Source organism: Homarus americanus, unplaced genomic scaffold (assembly GCF_018991925.1).
Source record: "Homarus americanus isolate GMGI-L3 unplaced genomic scaffold, GMGI_Hamer_2.0 scaffold38036, whole genome shotgun sequence".
NCBI classification, from domain to species: Eukaryota; Metazoa; Arthropoda; class Malacostraca; order Decapoda; family Nephropidae; genus Homarus; species Homarus americanus.
In genome coordinates this window covers 71,942-97,114 of record NW_024720991.1, presented here as the reverse complement: position 1 = coordinate 97,114, position 25,173 = coordinate 71,942, and the positions used below count along the sequence as shown (strand labels likewise).

The 25,173-nt window shown below is 46.7% G+C and overlaps 1 long non-coding RNA gene across 1 annotated transcript in view; it reads right to left on the bottom strand.

The window, feature by feature from the left end:
- The window catches only part of LOC121861296, a 130,889-nt gene that overhangs the window by 35,077 nt on the left and 70,639 nt on the right, over positions 1–25,173 (bottom strand). The window contains exon 3 of the long non-coding RNA XR_006088004.1: positions 5,279–5,339. This is a non-coding gene — a long non-coding RNA (uncharacterized LOC121861296). The remainder of the gene's footprint in view (positions 1–5,278; positions 5,340–25,173) is intronic.

The window sequence follows — 25,173 nt, the reverse complement described above, 5'->3', positions numbered from 1 at the left end:
TAGATACAGCTAAGCCTCTCCTCTCCTATCCTCCATACGCCAACAGTCTTTCACAATCAATAACTCTGGACGATGATGAAAGACAACGATGATCATTACACACACTTGAGATATTATTCCGGGTTTAGTTATAATGTATCTGTAGCGGTTAGAGGTATTGTGCTGACAACTCTTGGACGGATGGAAAGGTAGACCGGAGAGGTGAGGGGGTATCCGGGGGGGGGGAAGTGAGGGAGGCAGGTGGGGTAGTGAGGGGGACAGCCGAGGGTGGGGGGGTACTGAGGTGAGGCTGCAGTGTGAGGTGAGAGGCAGGTGGGGTGGTGGGGGACAGCTGAGGGTGGGGGTACTGACGTGTGTAAGGGGTCATGCAGTGTGAGGTGAGGGAGGCAGGTGGGATGGTGAGGGGACAGCCGAGGGTGGGGGGGCACTGACGTGTGGGGTCATGCAGTGTGAGGTGAGGGGAGGCAGGTGGGGTGGTGAGGGGGACAGCCGAGGTGGGGGGTACTGACGTGTGTGAGGGGTCATGCAGTGTGAGGTGAGGGAGGCAGGTGGGGTGGTGAGGGGTCATCGGAGAGGGGTGGTGTGAGGTGAGGGAGGCAGGTGTTGACGTGACGCTCGCAGTGCAGCTGTGGTCACTCCTCCCCTCACACGACCTAATCAGCGAAAGAGCCAGCCCCACACACACACACGTATTCGTGTGCATGTAGTTGTAATTGTGTGTACGTATAGCAGTATATATTTAGTGTTTATGTACGTATATGACAATTGTGTATTTAATAAAATAAAAAAACATACATATAACCCGAAAGAGCTCTATATATAGTTCACCCCCAGGCAGGGAGGCTCACCACCTGGCACCGTTTAGCTCACCGCCGCGGGGAGGGAAGTCAGTCCTCGCGTAATTCAATTTGTTGGCCAGTTGGCTGGGGACAAGAGGACGGATGTGATGGTGCAGGGAGACCCGTCGCCACCATCACAGTGACGCCACCACCACCAGTGCCACCACCATAGTGCCATCACCACAGTGCCACCACCACCACTTGCCTATACAAAAAACCAATATTTCCCTCTATTTACACTAATAACTCCCTAATCAATCTCTTGAGAGAGAAACTTTTGACGACAACTCCGCCTCCCTTCCCCCGGCTGTGACAATCAGGAACGTGTGTATCGCCGGGTATTGAGAACCAGCCATCCAAAAACGAACCTTTCTGAGACGAGGCGTCGGGTTTAACAAAGCAACAAAGGCCAATCACTGATCCAAGGAGGTCGTCCAGTTCGCCTCTCACCTCTTCCCGTATTGTTTCGTATAAAAAAACATCTTTGACGGGAGAAAATACACTACGGCTCTTCACCAGTCTAATTGTATGTTAATGTGGGGCGTGTACAGGTGGTGGTGGGAGATATGACGTGTACAGGTGGTAGTGATGATGAAGGCGCTGAGAGAGAGAGAAAGTATGGGCCGTAAACACAACTCCACAACGAGCAAAACACACACACACACACACACACACACACACACACACACACACACACCTGGTCAATTAGATATATATGACGATCTTCCCCTCACACCTGGCGCTGATGACATGGCAACAACCACCACCGCTACCACCATCCGAGGCTTGTTGTTGCCTCATAAACAGAGACACACACACACAGACCACAACAACTTAAGGCCCAGGGACCACTTTCAGCTGACCATTTGTACACCTGGTGGATCTGTGTCACGTCTCACAACAAGTAAAGTGATAAAGTTGTTATAGTTTTGTTTTCATTATCATTATTGTCTTCATTATTATCACTGGAAGAAACCTTTATTATATTCACAATTATTCCAATTATTATCTCATTATCATCAGCTTCATCATTATTATTATTATTATCGATGTTATCAGTTAAAAATCACTAGTTTCATCTACAATTTATTCCATTTATTATTATCAATATTATCAATCAAAATAATTATCATCATATCTACAATTATTCTAGTTATCATTATCCTCATCAGGAAAACCGCTACAATCAGAGTACAGCATCAGGGAAAAAAAATCAACAACAGACAAAGGGAAACCGGTTACGACGAGGACCCAAAAAAAAAAATCAACCGCAGGAAAACCGCTACTATCAAGACCAATCAAGAGACACGAGGTGGACAAACAAACAAACAAACAAAAAATATATAAACAAAAGAAAGAAAGAGAGAGAGAGAGAGAGAGAGAGAGAGAGAGAGAGAGAGAGAGAGGCTCCCCAATCTTGGCTGATTCCCGCCCTTTTCACCCGTTGTTGAATCCAGTGTGTTGCGCCATGACGATTGGTAGGAGGGGAGAGAGAAATGCTTTTGTGTGGCTTGTGAGAAGAAGAAGAAGAAGAAAAAGAAGAATATAAAGGATGAAGAGAAGATATAGAGAATAAGAATAACAACAAAAAGAAAATTGGGGAAGAGAGAGAGAGAGAGAGACTGTTCACTATAACATTCATCCAATATTATATAATAGTTATATCAGTGTTATAAACGCGAGATAAAAGCGTTGTGTGGGCCGCTCGTGACCAGGCTGGGTACTGTGCTAATAGTCACGACACGACACGACCCGATGCTATTATCTGGTAGAGGAAGCGCCTAAAACATGGATAATACTACCACCAATAGCACTTATCATCGCCATCACTAGCAACGCCAGTATCACTAGCACCACCATCATAGCCACCACTACCATCACATTACTACGACCATCACTGTCATCACCACTACCATCATCACCCCAGCTAACAGTAACTTGAGGCACCACCATCATTACCATTAATCATCATCATCATCATCACCATCATTGCCACCACCACAATCTTCATCGTCAGTCATCACCACCCACCATCATCACCACCATCATTACCACTATCACCACTAGCAACATCACTACCACTAGCACCACCATCACTAGCAGCAGCAGTAGGGTAGGCAGGTGGTGGTGTGGCCGCCTCCAGCAAGTGACCTTGGTGTAAGGCAAGTCATTACCCCACATACTGTAGTGTTCCTTTACTCCCTCCTCACGCTGTTACTGCTACCATGATGATGATGATGATGATGATGATGATGATGACGACCCTGTTACTGCTACCATGATGATGATGAAGCATTTGTTGACGCAAATCTTTCAGTTATCATCACACCATCACCACAACCATAATCAACACTATTAACTCATCACAACTGCTACTATTGCTACTACCACCACCACCATCATCACCACCACACCTTCTACCACTACCCGGGACTACAATAACCACAACTACCACAACTACTCGCCTCTTTTATTTGATTTTCTACTTGATTTTTTTTTGTTTAACTGTAATAACACTACAACCACAACAACTAACTGGAGATGGTGGAGAAGGTGTTGGTGGTGGTGGTGATGGCAGAGGTTGTGGTGAAGAAAGTGGTGGTGAAGGTTGTGGTGGTGAAGGTTGTGGTGGTGAAGGTTGTGGTGTTGATGCGTCCCCAGGAAACTCGCTACCAAACTGGGAAATCCGGTCTGCACCACTGGCTTTGCCTCCCCCATGGTTCTGGTCCCCCATGGTTCTGCCCCCCACTTGGTCCCCACGAAGCCTCTGTTCCCCCTTCCTCTGGCTCTGTAAGGTTGTGCTCATCTGCTCGTCCCTTTAAACACTACAATATGTGCCAGTTTTTTTAATGTTCATCTGTCTCTTTCTTACACCACCCCCACACACACATCTGTCAGTTTGTGCAAGTTCATCTGTCTGTCCCATTAAACTGCTTAACACCTGTCAGATTATGTTGTACCTTTAAATCGCTTAACACCCGTCAGTTTCATATATCTGTGTTTCTGTACAAGTCTCTGTCTGTTCTTAACCAAGCTTAGGACTTTTTTATCATCTTGTGGCTAAACTGTTAAATGTTCCCCTTTTAATGACACAATAATTGTACGTATGTATGAATGTATGTATGTATGAATGTATGTATGTATGAATGTATGTATGTATGTATGTATGAATGAATGTATGTATGAATGTATGTATGTATGAATGTATGTATGAATGTATGTATGAATGTATGTATGTATGTATGTATGTATGTTTGTATGTATGAATGTATGTATGTATGAATGTATGTATGTATGTATGTATGAATGTATGTATGTATGTATGTATGAATGCAGTTAGTGGCCATTTATCCCTTCATACTGCCTTGAACAGATAGTGTGTGTTTATATAAGATTGTAATGCTCTTTAAACTGTCTAATCAAATCAGTGTCTATTTATGTGATGTTTTGGGCCCTTTAAACTGTCCTGCCTAACCAGTGTGTGTTTATATCAGGATGTTATGTCGCTTTAAACTGCCCAACACCCCTTCAATCTTTGTAAGTATACGGCTGTCAGTCCCTTTAAATTGGTCAACGGCTGTCAGCACGAACGACGAGCAGATTAAGTTAGCGAGATGTGAGAGAGTGAGTCACCAGGGGGGGACACGTGGTGACTGAGAGTGAGTCACCAGGGGACACGTAGACTGAGGAGTGAGTCACTGTGGGGACACGTGGTGACTGAGAGTGAGTCACCAGGGGGACACGGGTGACTGAGAGTGAGTCACCAGGGGGACACGTGCACTGAGAGTGAGTCACCAGGGGACACGTGGTGACTGAGAGTGGGTCAACAGGGAACGTGGGTGACTGAGAACGAGTCACCAGCTAAAGGAGATAGGGAGGTAAAGGGGAGAGTAAAGCCAGCTATATAAAGAGGGCAGGAGGGAGGGAGAATAAGGCCAGCTAGAGGGAGGGAGAGGACAGTAAGACATAATACAGCTACAATTATGATAGATGGTGGTGCACTTACCCTCGACCCTGCTGCATCCTCTCTCCCTCACACTACAACCATCCTCCCTCTCTCTCTCTCACTACCTTCATCACCTCTCTCTCCATGTATCTACCCACCTTCTTCCCTCCTTCTACCTACCTGTCTATCCGGACCTTCAGTGTAGGTTAAAAACAGCATCACCCACCACCCCCCAAAACCATGAATGAGATGGAGGGGAGATGAAGGATGCTGGGTATGGGAGGGGAGGGGAGGGGATGGGAGGGGATGCGAGGGGATGGGAGGGGATGCTGGGGATGCGGGTGTGGGGGAGGTGGGGTTGAGAGGTGGTAGGAGGGGATGGGAAGAGAAGGGATGCTGGAGATGGGAGGGGGGAAGGGGAGATGCCGAGTCCAGGAGATGAATGAAGAGCTCCATAATGCATATCCACAATCAATAACACCTTTGTACTCACCTGAATGGCCAAGGCAGCGGCTCCAGGTACACCAGCTCGCAAGCCCTCCCCCGAGACGCACCTGAGGGAGTACACACATTAATATTACTCCTATATGGATTTTGGCGAACCTCCTGATGGTCGCTTTTGTTTTGGTGGTTACAGGGGAGGAGAGGTGTGAGAGGGGGAGGAGAGGGGTGTGAGAGGGGGGAGGAGAGGGGTGGTGAGAGGGGAGGAGAGGGGTGTGGAGGGGGAGAGAGGGGGTGTGGAGGGGAAGAGGGGTGGAGGGGGGGAAGAGGGGTGTGAGGGGGAAGAGGTGTGTGAGGGGGGAGAGGGGGTGAGGGGGAGAGGGGTGTGAGGGGGGAGAGGGGTGTGGAGGGAGGAGAGGGGTGGGAGGGGGGTGTGGGAGGGGAGGAGAGGTGTGAGGGGGAGGAGAGGTGTGAGGGGACGAGGTTAGGTAGGGTGCGTGTGTAAGGTTTAGGTAAAGCATAATAGTACATTATTATCATTACTATTATTATTATTAATCATAAAAGCTGAATCACAACTTTTCTTTATTTCACTAAAATCCAATTTTAAACAAACAAGGATGAACTGACACACACACACACACACACACACACACACTAACCTGTACGTCCATATGGCAAGCTCTCCAATGACAGTCGACTCTCCCGATTTCCCACCACACTCCCAGATTTATATCCAACCTAAATGATTCACTCCGATTTCATAGAGGTTTTCGAAGCTTCAATGTTTTATACCATTAATGACACTACAACCATAACTACTACTTACCATCACAACACTACCCAGTACCACAACACCAACACGACCACTTTCACCACCATCACTACCACGACCACGAGACACCATCACCACCACTACTACCACCATCACCACCACCACACCTAAATCCCCAGACCGTCGCACCACCACCACTATAAATCTTACGGACTTAAATACGACAAACCCAAAAGCCTGAGTCGTTTGTCATATTTTTGGCTTAAGGCGTCGGGCGAGCGGGCTTTTGGGCTTTTGTAGGGATTACGTCAATGACACCCGTCGCGCCATCGACTCCCAGACCCGCGGTGTGGCACTAGTGTGGTGGTGGCAGTGTGTGTGTGTGTGTGTGGTAGAGTGGCATAAGGCAGAGGTGTGTGGTAGTGGCGGAGGTGTGTGGGTGTGGTAGAAGTGTGTGGTGGTGACAGATGACAAGTGGTGGTGTGTGGTAGTAATGTAGTACCGGTAAATGATATGGTGTGCGTGCGTGCGTGCGTGCGTGTATGTATGTATGGTGGTGATCGCGTGTGGTGGTAGTAGTAGTTTGTGATAGTTGTATGTGGCAGTAATGCGTGGTATTGTTGTGTGGCACTATATAACATTAACACTGAGGTGGCACTGTTTGGGGTACTGGGTGAGTGTGTGACTAGACGTGAAACTAGTGTGCTAAGTTTGGGCTGGTGTGATGGTAGTGTAGAGTGGTAGTGTGGTGGAGTGGTAATGTGGTAGTGTGGTAGTGTGGTAGAGTGGTGGAGTGGTAATGTGGTAGCATTGTGTGGCAGTGATCATGTAGATGTGTATGGCACTTCCGTATGTGGTATAGTTGTGTGGCTCTCTACGTGGTATTGGTTGCTCTGGCACTTGTGAGAGGTATTCCGTCTGGCACTGTGGTCTTATGATACGAGATCCCCCAAACGCACCAGGAATGTATCACACACACACACACACACACACACACACACACACACCAAAATATGAGCATCTAACCTTCCTCCCCTACACTATGACACCTCGGCTTGACAGTTGTGTTTATAAAAAGGAAACCGAGACATTCTAAAGAGGAAGGCCACCCCTCCTTCCTCCCTCCTTACCTACCTACCTCCCTCATTCTAAAGAGGAAGGCCACCCCTCCTTCCTACCTCCCTCCCTCCTTACCTACCTACCTCCCTTCCTCCTTACCTTACTACCTCCATTTATCCCTACCTACCTCTGTACCTCCCTACATCTAATCCCTCTCTACCTCCGCCCCTCCCTATACCCTAGGCGTCACTCATCTAACCCACAAAAATAAAAACAAAAGCACATCATTACCCAACAGCTCCTAGAAAACAAAATCCTCCAAAGACGATATTTAACCTTTTTTATGAGCAATATTTATACCGCCACCCCACAAAAAAATAATAAAATAAAAAAAATACGAGAAGAAAAAAGTTTATAATCTGGTGTTAACTAGTGGTAGATGACTTTAACAGGGGTATATATATATACGTCTTAAAAGAGACTATTTGGCGCCATTTTTAGCCACAAGGTCAGAGAGGAAAAAAAGTGTAGGAGTAAAATATGAACCATAACAGCATGTGGTACTTTATCTTACTGCTTCTTCTCTGTACTTATTTATCATTTCTTTTTTCTCTTCTTCCTTCTCTCTTCTTGTTCCTCTTCTCTTTGTTCTTTTTTTTTATTCACCTCCTCTTCTTTTGTTCTTTTTCTTCTTCTTCCTTCTCTCTTTCTTGTTCCTCTTCCTCTTCATCCTCTCTGTTCTTACCCCCTTCCTTCTCCTCCTCTCAGTAGTTCTTCCTCATCTTCATCCTCTTTTTTCCTCCTCTCCGTTCTCCTTTTTCCCCCTCCTCCTCCTCATCCTCCTCTCTTTTCTTCTCCTTCCTTTTCCTCCTCTGTTCTCCTTCGTTTTCCACCTCCTCCTCTTCACTATGTCATGGGGGAATCCAGGCGGGTCAGCAGCGAGCGTGAAGGACATCTGCTCCACCACCCCCCCCCCTTCCATCCTCATCCCCCTCACCTCTCCACCATCATAGCTTTTCTCTCCTTCCTCTCACCCCCCTCACCTCTCATACCTCTCCATCCTTACACTTCTCCTCTCCACCCTCACACCTCACCCCCTGCCACCAGAGCTAGTCAAACCCTTCTCGTTCTGGGGGGCTACTCTTTATTTTTCGGGGCGCTATTCGAACAAGTCTGGGGGCTACTTTTTTTTTCTGGCTTGGATACATTTTCCACGACTACCACACACAAACCCCCTGCCTTGGGGCTACCTGGGCTACTCCCTATGTTCTGGGAGGGAGGGACTACCCGACTATACATTGCAGGGATAATTCGCATTCTGGAGGAGAGATGGGGCTACTCATCTTAATTTCAGGGACTTAAAGGATACAAAAAATCACCATAAGACTATCACATTACTACTTACCAGTCCTCATTATATTCCCATCCTCACAATCGTCTTAAAACAACCAAAATTATCGTTTCAAAAGACAAAAAAAAAATAAGATAGTCATTCCTTAGTCTCATTTCCAGAGTACAATAGTCCTAATATACTATCATACCTGCACTTGTATTATAACAGGTATATTACTATTAGATAATATAGCTCTTCGTTCAGGATAATATAATGTATACTGTGTTAATACAACGTCTAGTGTAATAGTGTGTTTCCTGTGGATGAACCGACTACTGGCGATGCAAGATGATGGTGGTTGCAGTCCACAGCCGGACCATCCGAGCTCTCTCTCTCTCTTTCTTACTATCTTTATCTCTACCTCTCACTTATTATCTTTATCTATCTCTCTCTCTCTCTCCAAACAGAAGACTGACCTAAAAACACTAATATACGTTCTCTAAAAAAAAAAGTTTGCTTTCTATTCTTCCATTCATCTTTTTTGTTTAGCTAAATATGGAGGGAGACAGACAGAGAAAGAAAGAAAGACAAAAGAGAGAGAGAGAGAGAGAGAGAGAGAGAGAGAGAGAGAGAGAGAGAGAGAGAGAGAGAGAGAGAGAGAGCTGGCCGGGATAGCACTGATCAATAGAATGGCAGGGAAAGTGTGTTGCCTGAATTGCGCGCCTCCCTCGTGTCCTTCACTATCCTGCTGCAAGTGAGGATGGTGATGATAATAATGGTGCAAATGATGGTGATAAAGGGTGAAAATGGTGAAAATTATGGTGATAAAAGGTGATAATGGTGCAAATGATGATGATGATGATGATGATGATGATGGTGCAAGTGGGGAAGAGGAGGAGGAGGAGGATGGCGAGTGATGATGGTGATGATGGTGAGGAGGAGGATGGTTATTATTATGGTGATGATGATAATAGTGAAATTGTAAATGGATATAAATGGATATAATAACAAAGCAATCAGAAGCATCACACACACACACACACACACACACACACACACACACACACACACACACACACACACACACACACACACACACACACACACACACACACACACACCAACTGCGACAAGCAAAATGCATCACTACCAGAGACACTTCACTAACACGATGCTCCATAACTGCACCACCATACAATGACGCAACATAGAATGCAACATCGTCATATGTACTTACTAAGCATTGTAATGGCACCATACTAAATACACCATACTTTCATACTCAGCATCATTACATCGTTCTCAACACCATAACCACATTATACTTCAAAGCACCATAACCACAATATATACGCACCGTCTACCATAATTCGCCAACACCATAATTTCGCCATATTCAGAAGCACCATAGACACAATATTATACACTACGCACCCTAACAACAAGCTGCACACCATATCCATAACATCAATCATGGTTGGGTTAGATTAGGTTAGGTAGGGTTAGGTTAAGTTAGGTAGGATTAAGCTGGGTTAGGTTAGTTTAAGTTAGGTACGGTTAGGTTAGTTTAAGTTAGGTACGGTTAGGGTAGTTTAAGTTAGGTACGGTTAGGTTAGTTTAAGTTAGGTACGGTTAGGTTAGTTTAAGTTAGGTACGGTTAGGTTAGTTTAAGTTAGGTACTGTTAGGTTAGTTTAAGTTAGGTACGGTTAGGTTAGTTTAAGTTAGGTACGGTTAGGTTAGTTTAAGTTAGGTACGGTTAGGTTAGTTTAAGTTAGGTACGGTTAGGTTAGTTTAAGTTAGGTACTGTTAGGTTAGGTTAAACGTCCGGGACACACTCCCTCAAAGGTCCGGGACCGCCGTGTCCTCCATAAACGTGCTGGTCCAGACGTCCTTGTCTAAACAACCTAGCCAAAATGTCCTACATACACACACACGTCCGGCTGAAGGGAGGAGTAGGAGAGGACGAGGATGAGTAGGAGAGGAGAATGATAAATAGGAAGAGGAGGAGGAAGAGGAAGAAGAGGAAAAAAGAAGAGGAAGAGAAGAAGGAAAAGAAGAAGAAGAAGAAGAAGGATACGTGCAGGCAGGAGTCGTGCCTTGGGTGAGGAAGACGCCCCGAGAGATCCGCGTCAGGGAGTGAGGGAGGGAGAGTCAGGCTAACCTTGTCCCCCAACAGCTGGTATAAAAACAAACAAAAAAAAGCTCCACTCGTCTGGGACTTCACCTCACTGCACTTCCTCCAGCCCGTGAAGGATAACACGGAGGAGTGAACGTCAAAGAAACACAAAAAAATCCCCCCACGGAAAACGACTCTTGTTGAAATCACTCCATGGACGAATATTTCTGAGGACCCTAGTTAGAAAATGTCATTCTTTGTTTTTTTTTTTAGTTTCGCTCGACAGTTTCGTTTACCTGGTATGACCTAATTAAGTAGTTTAGTAATTAAAGTGATCGTATGACAAAGAACACCTTAGCGGCCACTACCACGAACTCATCCCCTCACGAGCTGTAGTTAACAATGGTACTGTAGTCAAACCCTCTCGATCTCGTCATCTGCCACACACACACACACACACACACACACACACACACACACACACACACACACAATGTTATTTTGACTTTCCTGGCAGTTAACATACCACACTTTATTTTTTTTATCTGCCAAGTGTTCACCAGTAACCCTCAAGGCCTGCCAAACACACGTACTATACAAACACTCAAAACACAGTACAGAACAGGCCACCTGCTGAACAGTTCTAGTGATCAACAATGCAGGAATAAAAAAATCAAAACATAACATCAGCCACTCAAGCTTATTTCACCAAAGATTAACCATCCTAAAACTAACCAAACCAAAAAGAACCTAACCTAACCTTAAAGAACCTAACCTAACCAAAAAGAACCTAACCTTACCTGGACTGGACTGGACTGGACTGGACTGGACTGACCTAACCTAACCCCCTAAAAAATCGAAAATTCAAAATCCACCCACGTTGAATTTCCCAAAGACTCAAAAGAAAAAAAAATCAAATTTCCGAAATATTTTGCCGTTCCCCCATACTACAAAAGGGTAATTTTGGCTTGTGTGTGAGGGGGGGGGGGGTTGGAAGGGGGGCCAATTTAGCACTGTGTATTACCAACTAACAAGCAATTACCACCTCATCGAACATGGTAATCACGGTGGAGGGTAGAGCCACCGTCCGCGATATACCAACAGTCACAGGGGAATTATGGGCAATACATCACAAGCCATATTCAACGTCCAGTAATGAACATTCAACCTAATGACTCAACATTCATCCTAATGATCAACATTCAATTCAACAACAATTATGAGGGGGACAATCACGGTGTTAATAATAAAAAAATACAAATAAATAAATAATAATAATAATAATAATAATAATAACCATATGAATAATAATTAATAACTGATAAAAATAAAAAATAAAAAATAACCGATACAAATAAAAACAACTATTTCATACAATTAAAAACAAACACAAATAAACACTATGACTAAAACACTGAAAATAAACACACACACACACACACACACACACAAGTACGTTAACGGCAGTAGGAGTGGCGATACTAGCGGAAGACGGGGAGAAGAGAAGACAAGAGGAGGAGGCACTATAAAGGAGTGGCAATAGCAAAGGAAGACACAAAAGAAGGAGAAGAGAAGGAGGAGCAAGAATAGGAGGAGGAAGAGGAGGGAAGTCCAAGGTTGTGGGGGCGTCAACGGTGACCCTGACGCTCCTCGCCACCTGACACACGCTAATTAAGCCTGGGCCTGCCCACCCACCTACCTGCATGATTTCTACTTGTATGATTAAAAATGCCAGAGATACAGACTGGTGCTAGAACTTGTACAACACGAGTGGTGGGGGTAGTGGGGAGGGGGAGGAGAGGGGGGAGGAGAGGGGAAGAGAGGGAGGGGAAGGAAAGGTGGGGGAGGGAAGGGAAGGTGGGGGAGGGGAAGGGGAAAGGTGGGGGAGGGGAGGGGAAGAGAGGGGAGGGAAGGGGAAAGGTGGGGGGAGGGGAAGGGGAAAAGGTGGGGAGGGGAAGGGGAAAGGTGGGGGAGGGGAGGGGGGGAAGAGGGAGGGGAAGGAAAGGTGGGGAGGGGAAGGGGAAAGGTGGGGAGGGGGGGAAGGAGGGGAGGGGGGGAAGAGAGGGGAGGGGGGGGAAGAGAGGGGAGGAGGGGGGAAGAGAGGGGAGGAAGGGGAAAGGTGGAGGGGAGAAAGGAGGGGAGGGAAGGGAAGAAAGAAGGAAGGCAGAAGGAAGGTGTTAATGAAGGGGGAAGAGGGGAGGAAAGGGAGGAGGGTAGGGACGAGAGAGGGGTAGGAGGGTGTACGAAGGAAGGGTAAGAGGGGAGGGGGGAAGGGAAGGAGAGGACGGGGGGTAAGACTGGGGGAGGTGGTAAATGAAGGAAGGGGTAAAAGATGATGGGATAGGAAGAGGACAAACGAGGTGAAGAGGAAAGGGCAGCAGACGAAAGGGAGGAGGAAATGTGAAAGGACCTAATGAGGGAGATAGAAAAAAGGGAGAATGATGGAGGAAGGAAGAAAAGGACTTAAGGGGAGAGAGGGAGAGAGGGAGAGAAGGGAGGTAGGGAGTATATTTGAGAAGAAAGAAGGAGAGAGGAAGCATGAAAGAAAAAGTAAACATGGCAGAAGGGAGGAAGGGAAGAATGAGGAGGAAGAGTAGAAAGGACGAAAGAATGAATGAAAGAAATACTAAAGAGAAGAAGAACGGAGAGACGAGAGAGAGAAAAATGAAAGGAGGAAAAGTGAACAAAATGGATACAGATGAGAGAGAGAGAGAGAGAGAGAGAGAGAGAGAGAGAGAGAGAGAGAGAGAGAGAGAGAGAGAGAGAGAGAGGAATAAAGAATGGAATAAAATAGCCAAGAGAAGGAGGGGGGAGACAAAGGACGGAGAAGATGACATTTAGCACACGTTAAAACTTCATTCAGGTGAGACATGGAGGAGGAGGAGGAAGAGAAGACGAGGAAGAAGAAAGGAGGAGGAGGAAGAAAGGAGGAGGAGGAGGAGGAAGAAGAAAGGAGGAAGAAGAGAAAAGACGAAGAAGAAAGAGAGAGGTAGAGTGAGGAGAAAAAGAAAGAGGGGGGTAAAGGAGAAGGAAAAGTTAAGAAAAGGAGAAGGACGAGGAAAGAGAGGAAGGGGAGGAAAAGGGGGATAAGGGAGGAAAACAATTAAGAGGAGGAGGCGGAGGAAAAATAGTAGGAAGAGGAAAAAGGAAAAGACGGAAGAGAAAGATAAGAAGGAAAAGGAGAAGGATGGGGAGGATAAGGAGACCAAGAAAGGGAGGAGGAGGAGGAGGAGGAGGAGGAGGAGGAGGAGGAGGAGGATGTACCATAAAATAATAATAATAATAATAATAATAATAATAATAATAATAATAATAATAATAATAATAATAATAATAACAATACCTTCTCCTCTACCGAAATTTCTAGGCCGTGAAACAAGATTTACTTCAACAACTAACAACACGAGAAATAACTTTTTTTTCACCGAGGAGTTCTAAAAATGTGTCTTTGTGGCCGAGGCGTGGAAAAATGTCATAATGAGTGGAGGAGGAGCAGCAGTAATGACGAAGAGCCACCCGCCCTCTTTGGCAACGGGGTGGGTGGGTGGGTGGGTGGGTGTGTGTCCATCTTTCACACCACGAGGATGTCCTAGGTGTCCAATTACCACACAAAGTTACACGATAAATAACATATACTGTACGCAGAAGCACAACAACGCCATCAGTTTCCAGAAGCCAAAAGGGACACTGCAGGCGTATAAATGAGCCGCAGCAGGGCAGTGGGGGACGGGGCAGGCATTCCAGGGGTAAGCAGGAAATTCTTGACGCCGCGGTACATCCAAAGTTTCTGAGAACTCGTAAGTGCATATTTCCTGGAGGCGGTGTTCGCCTGTCACCACCCTCGACACACACAAGGTACGCAACACACACAGGTACGCAACACACACAGGTACGCTACACAGGTAGGCAACACACACACATGTAGGCAACACACATAAGGTAGACAACACACAGGTACGCTACACACACACACACACACACACACACACAGATACGCCTCTCTCTCTCTCTCTCTCTCTCTCTCTCTCTCTCTCTCTCTGGTGGTCAATATCCTTATTATCCAATCAATTGATCTTTCCAGGGAATTCATTTGTTTCAATGTACAGATAAAGCGGAAACGTTAACAGCATCTAGTTAAGGGTTGGGAGGGTGAACCGTGAGAAGGGAGGTAACAATGCCACCCACGCACGCCCACGTCCTGTCCATAGTGAACAGCCTGGAGGTCAAACAACTTCCTCACCCCCCACTCTGTGCTCTCGCTTAATAACTTCCTGGTGTTTCAACCTTTCTTAGTATTGATGATAAAGTGATGACTACCACTACAACCCAACGTGAATCATGTATGTTCACTCGTTAGCAGGATAACCTTACATTATCTTCAACCTGACGAAGGAGAGGTGTTTCCCCTATTATCTTGGTAACAGCAAGGATCATGCAAGGCTTCGGCCGGCCTTGGCATACTTGTGAGAACGGGGGAGGTACTAGCATCCAGCCCCAGGGAACCCCGGCCACTCACTCACTTTCTACCAGGAATGTGGCCTGACTCACTCACCCCAACCCGATGCTCCTGCGGCCTCCCTACACCCTCACTCTCTAACCTGCATCTCATTCATACACACTACACCTCTCTGGCCTCCTTGTCTCACACACACACACACACACACACACACACACACACACACACACACACACACACACACACACACACACACACACACACACTCTGAAGAACTAATAATTCATCTCCTAATTCTCCACATAGTAACTCACCTCCTAACATCAATAACCTAAAAGTGACTTGATACAGCCAAAATATTCGCAAGTCACGACACTTGGGAAGGAAAGTGTCACTGTATGCGTCATGACACACCTTGTGGCACACTGGGAGGCACCTAGTTGACTTATGATACACCGGGTGGCACTTAGTTGACTTGTGGCACACTGGCAGGCACTTAGTTGACTTATGGCACACTGGGTGGCACTTAGCTGACTTTTGGTACAATGTGTGGCACTTAAGTGACTTGTGACACACTGGGTGACACTTAGATGACTTGTGACACACTGAGTGGCACTTAGATGACTTGTGATACACTGGGATGCATTTAGCTAGCCCCGGCATACTGAGAGCCCCTTCTGTAAATGGAATTTTGCAGCAGACAGCGGATAGCTCATTATGTACCTCATATCCAGCCCGTGATTACAAAGGAGGAGTCAGAAAAAAGTCTTTGTCAGATCTCAGTGGTCAGGTTATTATGGTACTGAATACAAGAGAGTAATCCAGTATCTTCAAGATGCAAAATATGGATAGTCTTAATATATCAACTATCTATTTTCTCAGTCTAGGATGCAGTGTTCTAGAGTGTGGCCATATGTTTGGGCCACACAATTAATACTATTCTCACCTGCATAAGGGCCACATTGCCACAAGTATTCATATCTCAACCTTAGTCTAGTAGTTACATCTAGTGATCTTGTTACCTTCCTCATACACAGGATGCACGTCAAACACCACACATCATGGACTAACAGTATAGTGTTGAGTCGAGTGACCCAGCCAGCCAGCCCAGCATCACGTCTAGAGTGCGTGACGTAGTGAAGGCCAGGGGGCAAGGGTTCAAAGTTCACACTCACTCCAGGTAAGAACAGGAAGAACAAGAAAGAAAGAAAGAATGGAGGGAAGGAAGAATAACCACAACAACAAAAAAATAGCAAAGAAAATCGTGAAATAAAAGGCGTAGGTGGAAAACACGAATTAAAACATAGAATAAAGGAAAGGAAAAAATAAAGAGAAGGAAGTAAAAAACGTAAATTAAAAAAAGACAGAAAATTATACACTCGCTAAACGAAGAATAAAAGCAAAACATAATAAAGAATAAAAAATGGAGGAAAAAAGAAAAATTAAAGGATTATAGAAGAGTAAGAAGAAGGAAAGAAGAGTAAGAAGAAAGAAAGAAAAGTAAAGAACATATGATAAAAGACGAAGAACAACAAAAATAAAAAAAATAACATGACAGTAAACCCCACCCCCCCCTCCTCTTGTGTGACTCGATCAGGGTGAAGTGGGCAAAGGGGTGAGGGTGAGAAGTGAGTGAGGGAGGATGAGATGTGAGGGAGGGAGGGAGAGAGGGTCAGGTCAGGGCGCTCGTTCACTTTATCTCAGCTGACTCCTGACCAAGTGATCTGTCATATTCCCAAAGATCACACCAGCGACCCTCTCACACTGCTGCCCCCCCCCCCTACTCCCACGTTCTCTCTCTCTCACATTCATTAGTTCTCTTTCTCACTTACCAAGTACAATTTTGAAAAGCAACAAGATTACTACTACTACTACTACTAATAATAATAATAAAAACAAAAATAATAATAATAATAATAATAATAATAATAATAATAATAATAATAATAATAATAATAATAATAATAACAACAACAACAATAATAATAACAAAAACAATAATAACCATCACAAAATACAACAATCTTCAAAATAAAACTAGTAAAAACACCAAATAAATACATCTAAGATAACCAAAAAAAATCCCGCTTTAAAGAAAATATCAAATGATAATAAATAAATAAAGAGATAGTGATAAAGTGATATGATGCAGCGCTCAATCTGCCTCAGTACTGTACAGAGAATTACGACACAGATTCCCAACTGGAGGATAATATAGAGAAAGAGAGGGGGCTGTGTACTCTCTCTCTCTCCGGGCAAGAACACGACAAACAACAAAGCATTTTCTAGCGTTTGTTTACCATCCGTCGCTTGTCTACAGTACCTATGGCTCGGAACCTCCCCCTTATTCTCTACCCTCCCTGAATCGTAGCAACAAATCTCCCTTAACTGGTGGTGATGATAACGAGGTCACGTCTAACTGAAATTGAAGTATAAATTGAAACAGTTTATTTAGCCAGAATAATACAAATACACAGTGAACAACAACAACAATATTGACATGACTGAGCCTCTCGAGTGGTGCAGCTCACTTGAAAGGCAACTGGTAAATACTGTATATTTATCTGCTGAAAAAAAAATATGAAACAGTATATGGACAGTGTTAGCCAAATACGTATTGAAATGTTACTATATTCACTGGCCCCAATGGTGTCAAATTTGCACCGAGACTCAACTGTTCATCAATCGTTCATATATCTCAAGGATCTGTGAGACTTCGTGCCCTGGGAGGTACTTAAGAAGCCTTCCTAAACAGCTGTTCCCGGGTGTAACTGATCAGAGGCCAGATACACACGTTTGTGGTCACCAGCGAGACAGTCTGGCTGGCCGACCACAAGATATTTTGAGAGAGAGAGAGAGAGAGAGAGAGAGAGAGAGAGAGAGAGAGTTCACGACTCTGCTCCATTAACAGACTGGGAAGACATAGTAGACAGTGAAACTTGCCAGACAAAAGGTGACGCGACCCGACACAGTCAAGTTCTCTCTCCCTTATCACCTATAGTATGAAAAGAGATTTACCTGAAGATTAGCACCCCAGTTTAGTTTACATGACGATTAAACACCCTAACACTACTTGCAGGGGTTAGGTTAAGTAAGGTTAGGTGAAGTTAGGTTAGATTAGGATAAGTGAGGTGTGGGGGTGGGAGGGTAGTGTGTGGGGAGGGTCATGGTAGTAGTGTGTGTGGGGTGAGGGTCATGGTAGTAGTGTGTGGGTGTGAGGTCATGGTAGGTGGGAGGGTCATGGTAGTAGTGTGTGGGGTGGAGGGCTGGTAGTAGTGTGGTATGTGGGGGTCATGGTAGTAGTGTGTGGTATGGGGTCATGGTAGTGTGTGGGGGTGTGGGGTCTGAGTAGTGTGTGTGTGGGTGAGGGTCATGGTAGTAGTGTGGGTGTGGGGTCATGGTAGTAGTGGGTGCAGTAGTGTGTGTGGGTGGGGGGTGAGGGTCATGGTAGTAGTGTGTGGTGGGGAGTGTGTGTGGGGTGTGAGGGTCGGTGTGTGGGGTGAGGGTCATGGTAGTAGTGTGTGGTATGTGGGGGTCATGGTAGTGTGGGGTGTGAGGGTCATGGTAGTAGTGTGGGTGAGGGTGTGTGGGGGGGGTCATGGTAGTGTGTGGGTGAGGGTGTGTGTGGGGTGCATGGTAGTAGTGGGTGAGGGTGGTGTGGGGGTGAGGGTCATGGTAGTGTGTGGGGTGGAGGGCTGAGTAGTGTGTGTGAGGGGTCAGGTAGTAGTGTGTGGGGTGAGGGTCATGGTAGTGTGGGTGTGAGGGTCATGGTAGTAAGTGTGTGGGTGAGGGCTATGGTAGTAGTGTGTGTGGTGTGAGGGTCATGGTAGTAGTGTGTGGGGTGTGAGGGTCATGGTAGTGTGTGGGGGAGGGTCATGGTAGTGGGGTGAGGTCATGGTAGTGTAGAGGGTCATGGTAGTAGTGTGTGTGGGGTGAGGTAGTAGTGTGTGTGGGGAGGGTCATGGTAGTAGTGTGGGGTGAGGGCTATGGTAGTAGTGTGGGGGGAGGGTCATGGTAGTGTGTGTGGGGTGAGGTCATGGTGTAGGGGTGGGGGTGAGGGTAGTAGTGTGTGGGGGTGAGGGTCATAGTAGTGTGTGGGGTGAGAAATGGTAGTAGGTGTGTGGTGTGGGGGTCATGGTAGTAGTGTGTGTGTGGGGGTGAGGTCAAGTGGTAGTAGTGGGTGAGGGTCATGGTAGTAGTGTGTGGGGTGGGGTCATGGTAGTGAGTGTGTGTGTGTGGAGGAGTGTGTGTGGTGGGGGTCATGGTAGTGTGTGGTGTGGGGGTCAGTGGTAGTAGTGTGGGGTGAGGTCATGGTAGTGTGGGGGTGAGGGTCATGGTAGGAGTGTGTGGGGTGAGGGTCATGGTAGTAGTGTGTGGGGGTGAGGGTCATGGTAGTAGTGAGGTGTGTGTGTGGGGAGGGTCATGGTAGTAGTAAGAGTGTGTGTGGTGGGGGTCATAGTAGTGTGTGTGAGAAGTAGTAGTGAGTGTGTGGTGTGTGGAGGGTCATGTAGTAGTGAGTGGTGGTGGTCATGGTAGTAGTGAGTGTGTGTGTGGGGGTGGTAGTAGTGGGGGGCAGTGTATGGTAGTAGTGTGTGTGGTGTGGGGTCATGGTGTGAGGTCATGGTAGTAGTGAGTGTGTGGTGTGAGGGTGGTAGTAGTGAGTGGTGTGGTAGTAGTGAGTGTGTGGTGGTCCATGGTAGTAGTGTGTGTGTGGGTGTGAGGGCATGTAGTAGTGAGGTGTGGTGTGTGGGGGTCATGGTAGTAGTGAGTGTGTGTGGTGTGAGGGTCATGGTAGTAGTGTGTGTGATAGTGTGTGTGTGGGCTGGTAGAGAGTGTGGTGTAGTGTAGTAGTGAGTGTGTGGTGTGAGGGTCATGGTGTGTGTGTGTGTGTGTGTGTGGGAGGTCATGGTAGTAGAGTGTGGTGTGGGGTGTGTGAGGTGTGTGTCATGGTAGTAGTGAGAGTGTGGTGTGGGGGTCAGTAAGGAGTGTGTGGTGTGGGTCATGGTAGTAGTGGAGAGAGTGGTGTGAGGGGCCATGGTAGTAGTGGAGATTGTGGTGGTCATGGTAGTAGTGAGTGTGTGGCAGTAGTGAGTGTGTGGTATCATGGTAGTAGTAAGAGAGTGTGGTGTGGGGTCATGGTAGTAGTGTGTGTGTGTGGGTCAGTAGTAGTGAGAGTGTGGTGTGGTATGTAGGTGAGAGTGTGGTGTGAGGTTCAATGGTAGTAGTGAGTGTGTGGTGTGAGGTCGGGAAGTAGTGAGAATGTGGTGGTCATGGTGTGTGAGTGTGTGTGTGTGTGGGAGGGCTGCGAGTAGTGAGAGTGTGGTGGTCATGGTAGTATGGTGTGTGTGTGTGTGTGTGTGTGTGTGGGAGGGGTAATGGTAGTAGTGAGTGTGGTGGTCATGGTAGTAGTGAGTGTGTGTGGTGGTCATGGTAGTAGTGAGTGTGTGTGTGGGGTCATGGTAGTAATGTGTGTGTGTGGTGGGGGTCATGGTAGTAGGTGTGTGTGTGGGGGTCATGGTAGTAGTGAGTGTGTGGTGTGGGGGTCGAGTAATGTGTGTGTGGTAAGTGGTAGTAATGTGTGTGTGGTGTGGGGGTCATGGTGCAGGAGTGTGTGTGTGTGTGTAAATGGTAGGGAGTGTGTGTGTGTGGTGGGGGTCATGGTAGTAGGAGGTGTGTGTGTGGTGTGTATGGTGGTGAGTGTGTGTGTGTGGTGTGGTATGGTAGTAGTGAGTGTGTGTGTGTGTGTGGGGCTTGGTAGTAGTGATTGTGTGTGTGGTGTGGGCTGTAGTAGTGATTGTGTGTGTGTGGTGTGGGGTCATGGTAGTAGTGATTGTGTGTGTGTGTGTGAGTATGGTAGTAGTGATTGTGTGTGTGTGGTGTGGGGTCATGGTAGTGATTGTGTGTGTGTGGGGGTCATGGTAGTAGTGAGTGTGTGTGGGGTGGGGGTCATGGTAGTAGTGATTGTGGTGTGGGTCATGGTGTAGTGAGTGTGTGGGTAGTAGTGATTGGTGTTGGTAGTAGTGATTGTGTGTGGTTGTGCGGTGGTGATTGGTGTGGTGTGGGGCTGAGATTGTGTGTGTGGTGTGGGGGTCATGGTAGCAGGTGTGTGGTGTGGGGCTGTGGTAGCAGTGTGTGGTGTGGGGGCTCATGGTAGTATTGATTGTGTGTGGTGTGGGGGCATGGTAGTAGTGATTGTGTGTGTGGTGTGGGGGTCATGGTAGCAGTGTGTGTGTGGTGGGGCGTCATGGTAGCAGTGTGTGGTGTGGGGGCTCATGGAAGTATTGATTGTGTGTGGTGTGGGGGCTGGGTAGTGATTGTGTGTGTGTGGTGTGGGGTCATGGTAGTCGTAATGTAAGGAAGAGCTTAGTATGCCCTTAGCAAAGTTGTTTAACAGGTTGTTTAACAAAAGACTAATTAGAAAGGTAGAAGCGCATGGCATCAAAGGTAATATCCTTAAATGGATTAGGGCGTGGTTACGGGACAGGAAACAGGGAGTGAGCATAAACGGCACTAAATCGCATTGGAGCAACGTCACTAGTGGAGTTCCCCAAGGCTCAGTACTTGGACCATTATTATTTATTATATACATAAACGACATAGATATCGGCATAGACAGCAACATAAGTAAATTTGCTGACGACACTAAAATAAGACGTGTAATTAAATCTGACGAGGACTCTGCAAAACTACAGGAAGATCTAAACAAATTTTTCGAATGGTCGGAAAAATGGCAGATGAAATTCAATGTGGACAAATGTAAAGTACTCAGTATAGGAGATGTAAACAGGGAAACCAGTTACCAGATGAACAACGATGCCATTGTGGAATCCGACTGCGAGAGAGATTTAGGAGTAATGATAAGTAGGAATCTTAAGCCAAATAAACAATGTGTTTTTGCTCGTAACAAGGCTAATAAAGTACTTGGGTTCATACAAAGGAGTGTTAGTTACAAGACTAGCGAGGTCATCTTAAAATCATATCTAGCACTTGTGAGACCTCACCTGGATTATGCAGTTCAGTTCTGGTCACAGTATTACAGAGTGGATATAGAATCCTTGGAAAGAATCCAGAGGAGAATGACAAGACTAATCCCAGGCATGAGGAACCTTGAGTACAGAGACAGGTTAAAGCATCTTAATTTGCACTCCCTCGAGAGATGTAGAGTGAGGGGCGACATGATAAGAGGTGTATAAATGGAAGTCAGGGTTAAACAAATGGGACATTACAAAGGTACTCAAACTATCCAACGAGGAGCGAACTCGTAACAATGGTTTTAAATTAGACAAATTTAGATTTCGGCGTGAAATAGGTAAACACTGGTTTGGAAACAGTAGTGGATGAATGGAACATGTTACCAAATATCATCATTAACTCGAATACGCTGGATAGCTTCAAACATAGGTTGGATGATATATGAGCAATAGGGGTTGGGTATAAACGGGACTGCCCAGTATGGGTCAATAGGCCCGCTGCAGTTTCCTCCATTCTTATGTTCTTATGTTCTTAAGAGTGTGTGTGGTGTGGGGGTCATGGTAGTAGTAAGAGTGTGTGTGGTGTGGAGGTCATGGTAGTAGTGATCGTGTGTGTGTGGAGGTCATGGTAGTAGTAAGAGTGTGTGTGGTGTGGAGGTCATGGTAGTAGTAAGAGTGTGTGTGGTGTGGAGGTCATGGTAGTAGTAAGAGTGTGTGTGGTGTGGAGGTCATGGTAGTAGTAAGAGTGTGTGGCGTCAATAGTGTACACACAAGCCTCCCCAGGGGGTGACAGGAGAGCCAGGAAGGTGAGCCACAATGGAGAAAGTGTCCCTCCCATGTGTTGAGCCGCACCTCCGCTCGTCACTCCTCCCTGGCTCCCGTCACTGCCCCCTTACAGTATACCCCCACGCACGGCAAAGGAATATACACACACCTGCTTTAATAATGTATATATACCTGTTCGATTTCTACTGCTAGGACATACTACACTTAGAGGCAGTGGTCCTCGTTCACTTGTGCTGAAAATGTTCGATTATTAACATGTTAGGGTGGTGAATGGGGGGAGGAGCAGAGTTATCATACCCCAGGCAATGTCCTGAGTGCAAGCACCCTGCCTGCCTGCTGACGTCACCAGCCACCAGATAAGGCCGCTCTCCACCACCACCACTCCCAACAACTGCTTTCAACCCACTTCAATTATATTTAGAATTCGACAGTTTAGGTGAGTGTGGTGGTGAGGGAGGGAGGAAGGGTACTCACCTTGCCACAGACCGCCTCCTCCTGCACACTATCCCACTGACACCGTTCCCTTTCCCTCTCGTCCCTCTAGCCGCCACACTCCACCGCCTCCCACCCCAACGTTCAACACCCCAAACGTTGCTCCCACTTTATAACACACTTTCAGCTCCCCAACTTTCTCTGAAACACGAGAGATTAATTCTGAAACTACTTTATTCTTTTACATTCACCTCTGCGTGAACTTTACACCTGCCCACGCCGCCTGTAGTCCGGTTGCCAATACTGAGAGGAGCATCGCCCTCCCCGCCACCACTACTCTGTCTCCCAGTCCCACTGCTGCCCGCCCCACACACTGCCTTAGCCTGTCCTACCCGCAACTCCTACCCACCTCCTCCTCCTCCTCTCCTCCTCTTCTCCCTCCCCGCCCCTCACCATCACCTGCCCCAGAACCCACCGTGCCTCCCCGCCCCCCGTGAGCGAGAGTGAGCTGGGGGAGACTGGAGGAGGGAGAAGCAGGTTGGGAGTGGGCGTCACCACGTTCAACGGAGCGGCCACTCACCCTCCCCGGGATGTCCTACGCCAACTTTTACCTGGCGGCGAGTTGGGCAGGCAGGCAGGTGGTTTTGTCTGGCTCGCTGCTTTCAAGTTTTAAAGAACCATTATCGAGCTGTTTATCAAGGTGAGGGTGAGATTTAAAACTTGAACACAGCTGCACCGCCCACCGAGGCCAGGTAGGTCGTGTGACTGGTAGGAGCAGGAGGGGTAAGCCTAGCCTCGTGTGTGTGTGCGTGTGTGTGTGTGTGTGTGTCGGCCACCAGCCTCCACAGTCGAGGTACTACGGACCCATCACCACACTGCCGCGGCCTTGGACTGGAGCCATACCACGCCACCCATCCTACACTACGGAACACGATCACACAACCCCCCCAACACCACGCTACTCAATGCCACGCCATAAGACTCTCCCCACGCCACGCTATGTGTCCTTGTCTCATGCCACGACCTTGCCTGCCTCACGTCCATGCCCTACACTGTCTAATATGTCCTTGTGCCCCAAACAAGTCGCATGCCATGACGCCATCCCCACTGTTCCTGTCACGCTTCATTCCATCCTATACCTGGACGACCCCACCTTTATCTCATGAACCCCACATGATGCACACCTCCCCCTCCCTACCCCTATAGACACTCCATATACCTGAAACCACACTATACACGCCATCTACCATCTCAAGCCACGCCACATTCCCTGATTATACCACCATCAACCCCCACGCCTCCTTCCCTCCCAGGCACGCCACACACCCCACCCTTACACCACAAAACACACGCCCTCTCATCACCCCCTTCCCCCCACCTCTAGGCACGCCACATACACTAAACCACGTCACGCACGCCTTCACCCCTCCCTCTACTCACAATACCCCACCACCACTACTCACGAGCTAGCGGATCTCCCCTACCTCTCCACACACACACTGTATCCCCCACTCCACCCACCCCACCCCACCCACCCCGCCCAAAGTGCTCCTGAAACTAGCCCATTCAACCCTGATAGCAGTTCCTTTAGCCATAATAAAACGTGAACAACAACAATAATATTGATACACACACTCATCCCTCTCACTCAACACTCATAACAAACATAATAATAACAACAATAACAAAAAAAAACAATAACAAAAACAACAATAACAAAAATAAACAAACAATAATAATAAAAATTAACAAAAAACAATAAAAAAATAACAAACACAAACAATAATAAAAAATAACAATAAAAAACAATAACAAAATTAACAATCACAAGACATCACTATCAAGTCACTAACCTCACCACACAAGAGATCCCCCCAGCAACAATTAATTTATACAACAGCCCGGCGGTTTAAACACCAGAATATCACACAAGATTCTCGTAAAAAAAAGATTCTTAATTCCCGAAACCAATTAAGGTAACAGTGGCGTTATGACCAAATAAAGTAGTAGTAGTGAAG